Genomic DNA, 14,044 nt, shown 5'->3' with positions numbered 1-14,044 from the left:
AGCCGAAACTGGAACCTCTGAATAATTTAGATTTATTCTTGTTATTTTCTAAAATACTTATCTACAGTATACCATAAGGAATGATACCGTATCGCACCTAATCAAGTGCCTTAAGAAACATCAACAGGATATCACAGTAAGTAATCCCTTATCGACAGATATGTAAGTAAAAGTTATGTGTCATTGTTATACACAATTATGTGTTAGTGTTATACACAGTTATTTATCATTTTCTATTAATTCAGTTGTAGCCACTACAATATCTATGACACTGGTAGTAATTATAAGAACAATAATGATGTTCTATAAGAGGAAATGATGATTAGGAACAAAAACTTACAGGTAAGTCAAAGTATATGTTATTTGCCATTTGAAAAGAAAGTTACTAACTTGGAATTTTTTGATAAATAATAATTGTGCAAAATATATTGGATTTCAAATTTGTCAAAAATTGATATTTAAGAAGCATTGTAATAATATAACATTAATATTTTGATTTTTCAGAAGATATCATGCGGTGGATGGATAATATGCAAAAAATATTAAGCAGTATATGAATTTTCATATTGCGTAGAGATAACAAAATGAATTTTAAAAAATGTCGACACGGTAATAAGAAATAGCATCGTGACAAAGAATATATAAAGACAGTTTCATTTTTTATAAATAAAAATTTGTTGTTCCAGATTTTGAAATACAGTGAAACGTTTAATTAGTATCTTAATATCTTTAAATAATTATTATTTTAGAATCAATTGTAATTGTATCATACGTACTTTTGAATTCGTGCAAGAACATATGTAATTTTGAAGTAGTTATTATTAGGAAACTGTTAGACGCGAACAGTATGCGAAAAGTTAGTATGCAGTGTAATAATTATCAATCAAAACACAAGAATTAAATTCTTGAGGAAAAAATTTCCGGAATTTCTTATTTACATGATTATAGAGAAATCCATAATAAAAAGGAGCTGCTTTCTAATACTTCGCTTCCTTGTAATGCCTACGTTAACAATAACGAGGTTCGACTTTTTGTTTTTAGAGGGATACTGGAAAATTTGAAAGTACAGTACCATTGGGAAGAAAATCACGATATTGAAAACGATATTTGCAAGTAAATTTCCAAAAAATCTGTTTTCAAATTTTCGCTTTCTATTTCACATTAAAAGAAAGGGAGGGCTGCCTTCTTTTTCTGCAAGACAAAACAAACATTCTGAATCTCGTATCAATGAATGATGTCAATAAGTTATTTTTCTTTTCAGATTGAACAATATTCCAGATTTATTCATAATTTCATACTACGCGAAGAATAGACTTTCATAGGTATATAAAGGAAATATTAAGTATAGGAAAACTCTTTTTCGTTGTAGGTGACATATGCTTCACGGTTGAACACATGTATTTTTGAACACATATAAATGAAAAAGTACTCTTATGGAGAAAAAGAATTGATACCTTCGATTGACATTAGATAATGTATATAAACTTATGAACAATCACTATCACTATCAGTTTGTATTTTAGGTGCACACGCAGATTTGTTGGAGTTCTTATAAAATGTACTTCCTGTACGAACGTTTTATTCTTCCAAATTTTACGATACTATGTCTCATATGATAACTATATGGATTAAACGTAATATAAATGATCCGAAAATAGACTCGAACGACATTAATTGTCTTTCTATTTATACCAATATCGAAAATACAAGTAAAGCTGGAGCAATAGTATGCAAGAATGGACTATTTATTATTTTAAACCAAATCATAGCATATTCAGAATGCACAGTATTATCATGAAATGTAAATGAATCAGTTGTAAACGAACGATTTTACTGTAAAATCGTTGCCGCCTTTTTTTCATCTGAAATATAGCAGCAATGAGTACATTCTTTTAATATATAATAAAACGAGATATCTTTATAAAGTTACATATGTCATCACTGGTAACTGTTATCTCGTATGACACCAAATATACCGTTAGTATGGAATGATATTTTTATGAAGATATACTTTAATGATAGATTTTATGAATGAAACGTTATATAAGAAAAATTATCTCTTGTTATTCTATGAAGTGTAGTAGCTAATGAAGATTAATTTTACGAAGTATTAGAGCAAAAGAGAATTAAAAAATTAAAAAGATCTAAATAAGATTGTTCGTGTGGCTTAATTATCTCAATTCTGGTACACCACTTGTTACATTCTAACTAATTAGCGCTAAACAATAACTTGCAAATATTAAAGATATTAACACCTAAAGGTTTTCAGGAAATTTTATAATATTTGATTATTGTATATCTAGTCATTGATTGATAAAATTTCTTGTATAAGCATAGATCGAGGTTGACGTCATACGCAGATTGCATATCATTGACAGGTATCGTTTTAATTTATTTTATGGCTAGAATCGTTTGAATATTATACGAATAATTATTTCCATTCGAACGATTAATAAATCACGTACCTATAAAAGATATATTACGAAAAAGAGGTGACGAAACAAAAAAATATTGGAAATTCCGTTGTCATTAGATCAATTATTTTTGCAATGATTTTTATTTCCATGTAATTACATATGAAATGGCTAATTCATTAACATCTCCTCGAATCGAATATAATTCGTTACACTTCACAACGATTCAAATAATGGACGGGAAATATATAATAACTTTCCTGTCCTTGCGTTAAAACAGTACTGTACAAATCAGATGATACAACCTAACCCCAACCTAACCCCAAAAAACCCAATTACATCCACATTGCATGACAGCACACTTGCAATGGATTTTTGTGATTTCAATGTCACAGACAATGACACAACTAATCAGAACACGTTCGAGGCTATAGACATTGAAATTACCGCGTGTTTAATACGTTTAAAGCATAAATCTAAATTTCACGCGATTATTTCTTTGTACATTGTGAAACTCTTAAATTATCTTAATCGAATAAATAATCCTAATGTAATAAAACATCTTGAAATAGACCTAGATATCTGAAACAGAAACTCGAAGGATAAGAAATCCTAAAAGGTACTAATCCTAAAATAACAAACTCCTAAATAATAAACAAGTGATAAAACCTGTTATAAATAATAAACCTTACCTGGAATAATCAAATCCTAACTAATCGAAAATAAAATAAGGCAAGCAATTCTTAATCTTTCAAGTAATTTTTCCGAAAACACAGAAAGATAGAGAAATTAAAAAGACGCAGCACAAATTGCAGCACAATGAAAGTTTCGGAGCGATGAATACGATCGTATTAAACTAAATAATTTTCAAAAGTGAAATTACACTGAAACGTATATCGATGATATTTGTCATTTCTACGATCTGTTTCGCTTGATCGTGCTTCTTTTCTGATGTAAATTCAATTTATAATACGAACTAAGTTTCCTTTATTATTATTAGTCCTGCGTCTTTTTAATTCGTCACTTCTTTTATTTCAGAACAATGACGGGCTCCAAGATGCTGTTCGGATGTTTGGCGTTAATTGCTTTTCTGCATCCATTAGTTCACGTTTGTACTTCGAGTAGTACAGCTCAAGGTTTGTACTTCGAGTTGTCTTTTTCCATGCACTTCAAATTCCAATACGATCTGGTCACGTGGCCTTCGTACAATTTCGAAATTTTACCTGTTTGGTAATCGTCAATGAAAAAAGAAGTTATGCGTGACCTCAACACATTGAAACAATTTTTATGATTTTTTATTTGCCGGTTGGTCAGCAAGTTAATGGAAAAATTTCACTTAACTATTCGCGTTAATCTCTTCGGTTTAACTTTTGGGAAATGCTTCGTTAGCTTCGGGAATATTCCAACGATTCGTTTTACGTACAAAATAAGCATGATAAATATTACATCACGGTAATGTAATATCGGAATATATTAAAGGTGTAATTTTGTTCGATTAATTATAATTTATTAATAATGGATTGAAAATACAGATATTAGTTAGACAGAGAAACGATGTTTGATTAACAGGAAAACTAAATGCAACGCTCGTATTTACAACAAATAACTTGACAACTATTTGGTAACTCTCTCTCTCTCTCTCTCTCTCTCTCTCTCTCTCTCTCTCTCTCTCTCTCACTAGCAACTCTAACACTCGACAACACTCGCAACTCAATTCTAACGACTCTATGCTTCGACGTCTCGATCAACTCTGATTCTCGCAACACGCACACTTTTCGATTCGCTTTGGATAGCGAAACCGTCCTTCTTCTAACGTTGTCTATTGTTTCCCTCATACCTATGTAAGAACTACCAACTACGTGCCTTTAGTCACGTAGGCACTCTTAAATGTAAACGAACCACAGAAACACGACGTACACGGTTTTTCTATTTTCAGCCGATCTCCAATCAAAGCTATTCTACGATATTACAATCGGCCTTTCCTGACAATCACATCTGCCCTCAGATGTGCTCATCAGCGCCGCTCGCACTTACATCACTATCGTCAGCATTCCACCATTTCATGTGATCGGCTGCCGTGGAAGTTGTACGTGGCCCTTCGTGCTCCCCCTCTCGCTGCACTATGTATCGGTCATTTCGCAGGACTTTTATCACCCGATACGGTCCAAGAAACTTCGGATGCAGCTTTAGCCCGGGACCCCTCTGCATCCTCTCGATTGCCACTAGATCTCCCGTCCTGTATGCTGTCGCCTTCTTGCGTCTCCTGTTATACGCCCGCTTGTTTCGGATTTGGATCTCCTCAATCCGTCTCTTTGCGTCCGCACGCAGCTGATCTCGTTCCTCTTGGAACACCGCGGCCTGTTCGTCCTCGATGCTACTGCTCCTCTTTCGCTCTTCCTCTATCTTCCTCTCCGTTGTTTGTTTACCCATTTCACTCTTGTCAGGGGCTTTGATCGTCGTGGCAGCATCGTGACATTTTCGTAGGCTCGGTTCGTACATGGAAGACGTTAACAACTTACCATCTACCGAGACTATGATCTCTTCTTTTTCGAAGGTCTTCACGTTCATCGTGTCCTCGACAATCCCATCGTCGTCCTCGTCATCCACATCCTCTGTATATCGATATTATTGGAGGGATTCCGCACGTGCGACTTCCCTTGTCTTTTCGTTCGCCTTGCATTCACTCTCTTCGAGTCTATCCGAAAACTTGAAACAACCCTCACATCCGCAACGCTATCCTTCTCAGTAAATTCGCAAATATCATCAACAACATCCTTAGCCAGATTCTTCCTCCTCGTGATGTTCGCTAAGTCCTCCTGCTGGCCGCAAGAATCCGACGAGGACACCATCTCTTGGTCCACTTTACCAATCACCACGTGTCTTGCCACTATTCTCCGTTCCTCCGACACTTGCTGCACAGCTGCCCGATACTTCTTCAAAACTTCTGCTAACTCTTCTTTATTTTCTTCCAATTGCGACAGTAGCTCAGTTCGTTCGCGACTAGCTACATTAACACGATCTTCTGCTTCGGAACGTTGCCACAGTACTTCCTGCAACGAAGCCTGCGTCTCATTCGGTTCTTGCTCCAGTGCCTGTTTCGCTTTAACTGCAACTGCTCTAGCGCATTCTGCATCTTCTAACTGGTTCTTCAGCTGTCGTAAAGCTGCTTTACCCGTCGAGTCACCTTTCGATCTCTCCAGCATCGTTTGAGCGTCTCTTAGCAATGCTTTGGTTCTCTTCAAATCTCTTTTTAGCCTATGTTGCATGTCCTTAACGTGTGACAAATCTATCTCACTCGCCTGTGTCTCTACATCTATCTTGAGGACTTCCGGACACTCATCGGGATTTTCGTCCTTTATTCTACTAATAAAAGATTCTCCCCCTTTTATACTTATTTCAACAGTGTCCAAAAAGTCTGCGCCAATAATAAGCGAATGTTGCATCACTGTGTCTGGAACTACGTGTATGGTTATACAGTACGACTCATTGTCTATAATAATGTTCGTGGAAAATTTCCCGAGCGTAAAATTCCTTCCGGAACCGACACCGCCAAATCCAACGATTTCCCGACTTAATCTGGGCGCTCCGATTTTCACATGCTGATCTGCTCGCATTAGAGTCAGCTCACTACCGGTGTCTATCAACGCGCTCAATTTGAAATTTTCCATCTTAACATCCTTACCACGCCTTGTTTGTAACGACCGAAACACGCTGTAAACTTTTTTTGAGGGCTCACCCAAATTGTCGCAACTTGATGCGATGTGTCCGTACTCCCTACATTTGAAGCAATTGTAGCATCGCGTCTTCCTCGCATCTCCAGATCGACCGGGTTCCTTGTTCCTCTCGGTTTCGGACAGCTTCGCCACCGGCTTTACCCTGTTACTCTTCGGCTCCTCAAATTTCGTCCTCATCTCCATATCTCTTTTTATCGCTTCGTAGCGCCTGAAACGCTCTTTTAATTGCTCGATATTCCTGGCTCCGTATAGCACAGTCTTGTTCGCGACCTCGTCGGGAATGCCTTGAATAATGTAGTCTATCAAGGATTGCGTATCAACCCTTCCTTGTTTTGCAATCCCGCACATGTGATACATATATTGTTGCAGACTCTCATCTGCTTTCTTCTTTCTATGGGATAACTCGCCATGTATCTGTTGGTCGCTTACTACATTTTCAAACTCATTCCTCAACGCCTTTTTTAGCTTTGCCCAGGACTTCGCGCATCGTTTTTGTCGTACGAAGGCCTGAGCGGAGCCTGCGAGTAATTTCTTAGCATAGGCCACCATGTGGGCGTCTGACCAACCCCACACTTCTGCCATTTCCTCGAAGTCTTCCACCCACTGATTTACCCTCAGCAGATCATCCCCGCTGAATTTCTCTAATGAGTCTTCCACGTCTTTAAGACTCAACATCGAACCGACGCATACCTTCTGCTGCTACTCATCGCGGTCCTGATACACCGCTCGCGTGCCTCTCCTGTATTCTCGCGCGCCTTGTTTATCGTCCTCGCCTTCACTTTCGTCGGAGCTCTCTTCTTCCGACGATACATCGTCTCCTTCTAGGGCCGCCTGTAGCCGCGCGCGTAGTTCGGATTTTCTTCCCGTTACCTTCAACCCCAAGCTAACGAGACGCGCTCTCAGCTCTTTCGTCCTCAGCTTCTCGAGGTCTTCCTCTCCCTCTTGACTGCGTTCGGCTCTCTGCTTGCTTCTTAGATCTCGCTGGTTTGTTGGTTCTTCGCCACGCTTCGAATCCTTAGGAGTAGATCGACCAGGTTTGCACGCTCTGTTCAACCTGGCAACCAGCACTGATCTCGCACCGGATATAGGCAGATTCATCTGTGCGAGCTTACTCCTCAGCTCCTCCAGCGTCAAATCCTCTTCACCCGACAATCGTTCGTCTTCAACGTTTGCCATTTTATTCTATTCTTTTCTACTCCCGCAGAAATAGCTCCGTTAAATCGTATCGTTTCTCTGTCTTATTCAATCCCGGACGAGCCCCCACTTGTAATATCGGAATATATTAATAATGGATTGAAAATACAGATATTAGTTAGACAGAGAAACGATGTTTGATTAACAGGAAAACTAAATGCAACGCTCGTATTTACAACAAATAACTTGACAACTATTTGGTAACTCTCTCTCTCTCTCTCTCTCTCTCTCTCTCTCTCTCTCTCTCTCTCTCTCTCACTAGCAACTCTAACACTCGACAACACTCGCAACTCAATTCTAACGACTCTATGCTTCGACGTCTCGATCAACTCTGATTCTCGCAACACGCACACTTTTCGATTCGCCTTGGATAGCGAAACCGTCCTTCTTCTAACGCGTTTTTAATACGCGATGACGCTATCACTTTCTAAAAGCGTCGTCTTTACATTTCCGATGGCCACGGGCACATCCGACTGTCAGATATACAATGTGTTATAAGAGTATCATTACCATACTTTTCATGAAAAGAGCAATTTTTCTTGATAACTATACTCTGTAACATAGATTGAAGTCGCTGATTTGATCCCTCTGATATCGTTGTCTTATGAGAGTCTCGTCTGGTCTTGATTGGTTCTGTTGACTCTTATCGTTGTGAAAAATCGATTCGTTGTGTACCTTTTTTGTATAGAGAATTATTTTGTGGTAGAATATAATGTTGTAATATTTGTGGTCTTTACTTTACTAATTTTGTCACTGAGCCGCTCTTTGGTTAGTTGAGCGATTCATATTCCGCATATATTCCGTACTTGCTTCGCTTGGTACTTTTATAATTTTCGCAGTTACAATAAAAAATTTAATTCTTAACAGATTAAAGATTTAACCTCTTGCTTTATAGTGTACAATAATTTTTTTTTTTTTTTTTTTTTTTATAGGTTATGTGATCCATAGTTTGAGTAAGTAGTACATATATATATATTTACGTGACAAGCTTTCATTTCAATCTATATTTAAGATTAATATTTTATCAGTTTCTGTTCGTAACAACATCGAAGTAGTCAATAAGTTTGAAGAGTATAATTAAGGAAGTTATGAAGCAAGAGGTTAAGAACAAATTCTGAAAGAGGTTATGTACAACTCAGTAGTACTGCTTTACATTACTTTGCGAATTACTTTTCAAGCATAAAAATAGTTTAACAGCCACTTATAGTTACTTCCTTACCATTACATTCATTAAATTCGTTTGATTTTGTAAACAAAATAACCACGCTGACCAGTCTCTTATTTAAAATAGAATTATTTTGTCATATATCCAACAGTTTACTTTCTCTTCGCTTTGTCTCGTATTACGACTTTATAACGGTGTTTCTTTAAACTTTAAACGATCGTAATAAATGTATTTACGGACGATGACTGATATCTGGTCTGTCTTAAAGTTGCAACTAATTAGTGCCCCGTTACTTTGGACGTTATGAAATGTTGTATAACCAAAGACTTATCTTCTCTTTTGGTAGTTGCATAAGAGAAGACTGAGCCGTTGAAACGCTCGAATAGATTAGCTGATTCGCTTAACGTATTTTTACTTCCGACGAGCTAAACACAAGAGCAGAAAGCACATAAGGAATAATACAGAAACGTCAAACGTATACAGAAATATATTTCGTAAAAGCATTAGTACGTAACATGTCTTTATAATTCTATTTATGTATAGTAAAATGGCTTGTATCCATTTTCATGAATTATAACTGACATTTCAAAGCATTCATGTAGATATGTAACTCTCGTTAATTAATAATTTAACAATGCGTCATGAAACGTATCATTTTCGTTTCTTCCTTTGTTTCGTTATACACAGGAACGAATTTGTAAATAAAGATGTATAATCAACGATAACATATGACAGCGAGTATAATAACTGTCAGCAAAGGAAGAGGTCGGTAAAATGATTGTGGTTGATTTCAGTGTATCGGTAAATAAGCTTTGACAGACGTTGCCGGGGGACTCGGTGTCGGTGAAACCGCGTCGATGAAATGATTGTCAGTAATTTAAAGATAACCCAATTTATTGATCTGTCTCCCCTTCATGGCGTTGTACGTCTCTCTATAAAACATATTCTACCTCGGAGGGCTGAAAAATTTAACTTGGTCTCACTGGACTGGACTGTAAGTAAGAAAATTGAAATGCAAAATCCACGTGTGAGCGCAACGGTTTAGATGGAAAGTTCGATAGGACAATTATGTATATTAGCCTGAAAGAAAGCTCGTGGCTTCGCACGCAACACGTAATTTCCCTCGCTGAAATAATCCTATTACAACGATACGATTTAAAATTTTCCTTAACAGACCTCGCAATGTAATTCTTCATCTACAATTTTTTATTCGGCCTGAAACAAGAGACTTTCGAAGCCTTATAGAGTCTCGCGAATCTAAAAGTCAGGTTTCAACGTATTTTCGCGTCTTATTCTATAATACTGAAGACATTAAAGGTGTTAACGATTATTGTCTCACTATGTACGTACATCAAACGAGTACTTACGTAAGAGACGAATGGAAATGGAAACAGCCGAGAATAATTGAAGATAATTTGAATACGTTCCAGGCTATAATACAATTTCTCGTGAACCGTAATTGATTCGCAGAAGGGAATTGCTGCTTCTCACGACTAGCAAAGTGTTTCGCAAAAAAAGAAAAAAAAGAAAAATGGTATCGGAAGGATAGAAAAAAAGCGGTGGCCTACATCAAGCAATCTTCATGCCGATAATGCATTTATTATTCAGTTCGTTCATTTTCTATCGCGTAACAGACACTGGGATAACTGACAGAACGAGCGTATAAATCTTGCATCTCTCAACCTGACTTCTCCCAATTCGCATACTTCCATCCTTCGTATAAGTGACAATGAATCAGAAGAGTTTCATAGCAATATTGAACAACATACAGTCAACTACAACACCATTAGATACATCCACCATACAGTCAACTACAACACCATTAGATAACAGCAATACAATAGATTATAATTTTCTACGTGTCATTGATTCATCATCATCATTTTCCATTTTTTTAGCATATGTAAAAACGTATCTGACGTAATCTTACCTCGCTCTTTGAGTACAAAAATCCATTCAAATGAAACAAAGGGAAAAGAAATAAGAAAACAAACACTCACATATGAATCTTCATTACATAACTGTATGTACTCCTCGAGGTATAATTACTCAGACACGTTACAGCGTACCTTCTTCGTTCCCTGATGGCTGATGTTGATCGTTGACGTTTATAATGAAAGAATTTCGTCAACGGCGCCATCTGGATCCTTGTTGAAAAATTAAAATAGCCGCAACAGCACCATTAAGCTCATTACCCAGAGTAGCTCTTGTTGCTGAGTCGTGGAGGAATTCTTATCATCAACGACATAAACTATACCAGTTCTGGTAACGTTCTTCAGATGGTCCAGGCACTCGAACTCGCAATATCGCTCTCCAACACGGAATTTCTTGCATGTCTGTAGTAAAAAGAAATCGATCAATTGTACAGATCAATCGTCACTCGACTGCTCGAGAATTCAGATCATCCAGAGAATAGAATAGAGACGTGGAAAAATGTAGTGCGATCATCGCAGTGGGAGGAAATAGGGGGATAGGGACCAAATGAATGAACGAGATGTTAAGGACAACTGACGATAAGTTCTTCTTTTGTCGGGAATTGCATGTTTGTGAATGGTTTGTGGGTGGTTAGGTGGAGAGAATTGAAGAGTTTGGAGGTGACTGGAAGAGTGTTTTGGGCAAGGTAGATTGCAGAATGGTTGCGGTAGCATTGTGTTAATTATGGGTTTGTACATGTAATCTTTGTATGTATCACTACATACAACCTAACGTATATTTTTAATAATACATCAGAGTTTTAGTTATTTCATAGCTATGAATTTTATACTCTATAATCTTGACGTTTTATTTCACAGAAGCGTTTGAATATCCATAAAAATTAAATGAACCAATGTATTCATTATCTTATAGAGAAGATATATTATTTTTAATTATGTTCCAATTATTTATCATGATCCTGATTTCCTTATTCTGAAAATTTGAAAGGAAGTTTTGTAGTTTGATACTTTCAGCGACAAAGGGTCAATATTGCTTTAGTATATTTCGTCACATATACATGTATATCTATATGTCGGAGATGAAAGGACACCGGAACCTTTGGATAGCCCCGCAACATTGCAATCTAAAGTCTACTATAACTGTAACTAAACTATTGTAGTTATTCAATCCGATTGTAATTGTTCGAGATTAGTGACGGTGAGCTTTGGCTCGAGGTGACAGTCTGTCGCCCAACGTAGCCGCGGTCAAGGGATGAACGCTTTGCCTAACAAAGGTATGGAGTAATTCTATAGCTCTCCTTAAAAGAAATATTCGTGGCGACACGCGACAGTAAACATTCCCACGGTTTCTGTCCCGTGGCTCGCCACACGCAGACCCTATTCTTCGAGTAAGATGATTGCCAGATGTCGATGCGTCTCCGCAGTACATGTTCGGCTAGCCCGAGGGCCCGTTATAAATCTTAAGGTTTAGTTAACTAAAGTCCTTCAAACAGACAAACAGTCTTTGTCCCAACTACGGGAAGATAGGGGAGACATATTTTTCAACGAGCGGCGTCTCCCACTAGCAACTTTCCCTCGAGGGCGGCTACCATCTTTTTCTAACCACCGATATGGAGATTGACCAATTAGCAGCAACGTCAATTTCCCTTACTTCCTAAACGAAGGCTTTCCTCGACGAATCCGATGATCTCGTGTCCTTAGACACACCCCATTATAGTTTTCCTCTGTGGCATCATCGGGACGGGACGGGCATTCTTTTACGCGCTCCCGTCGACCAAAGAGTAACGTCTTTACGCTCAGCAATTATTTTTACGAATCAGACTTAGATTCAGCGAGAACGCCCATCTGTCATCCCGTTGGCCGCGGATTCGTTATCGAACCGGAGACCATTGTCACTAGTGTCGCGGACGTCTCACCGCCGTGGTAGATTGTCAAACCTGTGTTATTCATACCTGTGTCAATAAATCGTATCTTCGTTACACCGCAACGATGGCTACCTTCAATGAAGACTCCTCAAACACCGACAACCCTATCCCCAATGTCATTCCGACATATATATCCACCGAAAATGCGCTCTTGTAGACAAACGCTCGATTCGCGTCATAGCTTTTAAAGCTTGTCGCATCTCAATCCGTTGGAAAAAGTTTTTCCTGTAGCATATTTTATTTTTACGAACCAACAAGGTCTTTGTTTATTTCCTTCTGCTTTTGCTCCAATTTCCCCATTGTTTTTTCAAGGATAGTATTTCAGAGCCACTAGTCAAGTTTATTGTAACAATAAACGTACGTTTCGGAAACATTTTGTGCTGTGAAACAGAATACACTAAAGTTTGAAGGTCACATCGATTTTCGAAAGTTTATAAATGGAGGTGTATGACAGTATCACCAGCTGTTGCTGTCCAAGTAACTCCAACATCGAAATACTACAACGATTCCAATCGAAAACGCTAAGAGCCTTAATAGACGCACCTTGGTATGTTACCAACGAAACCATCCATCGCGACCTCAAGATACCTACAGTCAAAGAGGAAATAGCAAAATATAGCGACAGATATAGCAAAAGAGTCAACAAACACCGAAACCCCCTAATCACTGGACTACTCGATACGACGGACCAGATTCGATTTCTTTTTACTACAGACATGCAAAAAATTTCGTCTTGGAAAGCGATGTTGCGAGTTCGAATGCCTGGATCACATGAAGAACATTACCGGAACTGGTAAAGTTTATGTCGTTGATGATAATAATTCCTCCACGACTCAGCAACAAAAGCTACTCTGGGTGATGAGCTTAATGGTGCTGTTGCGGCTAGTTTAATTTTTCAACAGGGATCCAGATGGCGCCGTTGACGAAATTCTTTCACTATAAACGTCAACGATCAACATCAGCCATCAGGGAACGAAGAAGGTACGCTGTAACGTGTCTGAGTAATTATACCTCGAGGAGTACATACAGTTATGTAATGAAGATTCGTATGTGAGTGTTTGTTTTCTTATTTCTTTTCCCTTTGTTTCATTTGAATGGATTTTTGTACTCAAAGAGCGAGGTAAGATTACGTCAGATACGTTTTTACATATGCTAAAAAAATGGAAAATGATGATGATGAATCAATGACACGTAGAAAATAATAATCTATTGTATTGCTGTTATCTAATGGTGTTGTAGTTGACTGTATGGTGGATGTATCTAATGGTGCTGTAGTTGACTGTATGTTGTTCAATATTGCTATGAAGCTCTTCTGATTTATTGTCACTTATACGAAGGATGGAAGTATACGAAATTGATAAAATTATTAATAATATTTACGAAGAGAAAGTAAACTGTTGGATATATGACAAAATAATTCTATTTTAAATAAGAGACTGGTCAGCGTGGTTATTTAGTTTACAAAATCAAACGAATTTAATGAATGTAATGGTAAGGAAGTAACTATAAGTGGCTGTTAAACTATTTTTATGCTTGAAAAGTAATTCGCAAAGTAATGTAAAGCAGTACTACTGAGTTGTACATAAACTCTTTCAGAATTTGTTCTTAACCTCTTGCTTCATAGCTTCCTTAATTATACTCTTCAAACTTATTGACTACTTCGATGTTGTTACGAACA

General features: G+C 37.6%; 1 long non-coding RNA gene across 1 annotated transcript; it reads left to right on the top strand.

Moving 5' to 3' along the window:
* Positions 1-163: 163 nt before the first annotated feature.
* On the top strand, positions 164-695 carry LOC126865802 (uncharacterized). The gene is made up of 2 exons (XR_007689681.1): positions 164-342; positions 505-695. It is a non-coding gene; the product is annotated as an uncharacterized LOC126865802 (long non-coding RNA).
* The last annotated feature ends 13,349 nt before the right edge of the window (positions 696-14,044 follow it).

This window comes from Bombus huntii, chromosome 1 (assembly GCF_024542735.1).
Source record: "Bombus huntii isolate Logan2020A chromosome 1, iyBomHunt1.1, whole genome shotgun sequence".
NCBI lineage: Eukaryota > Metazoa > Arthropoda > Insecta > Hymenoptera > Apidae > Bombus > Bombus huntii.
This window is presented reverse-complemented; position numbering and strand designations above follow the sequence as displayed.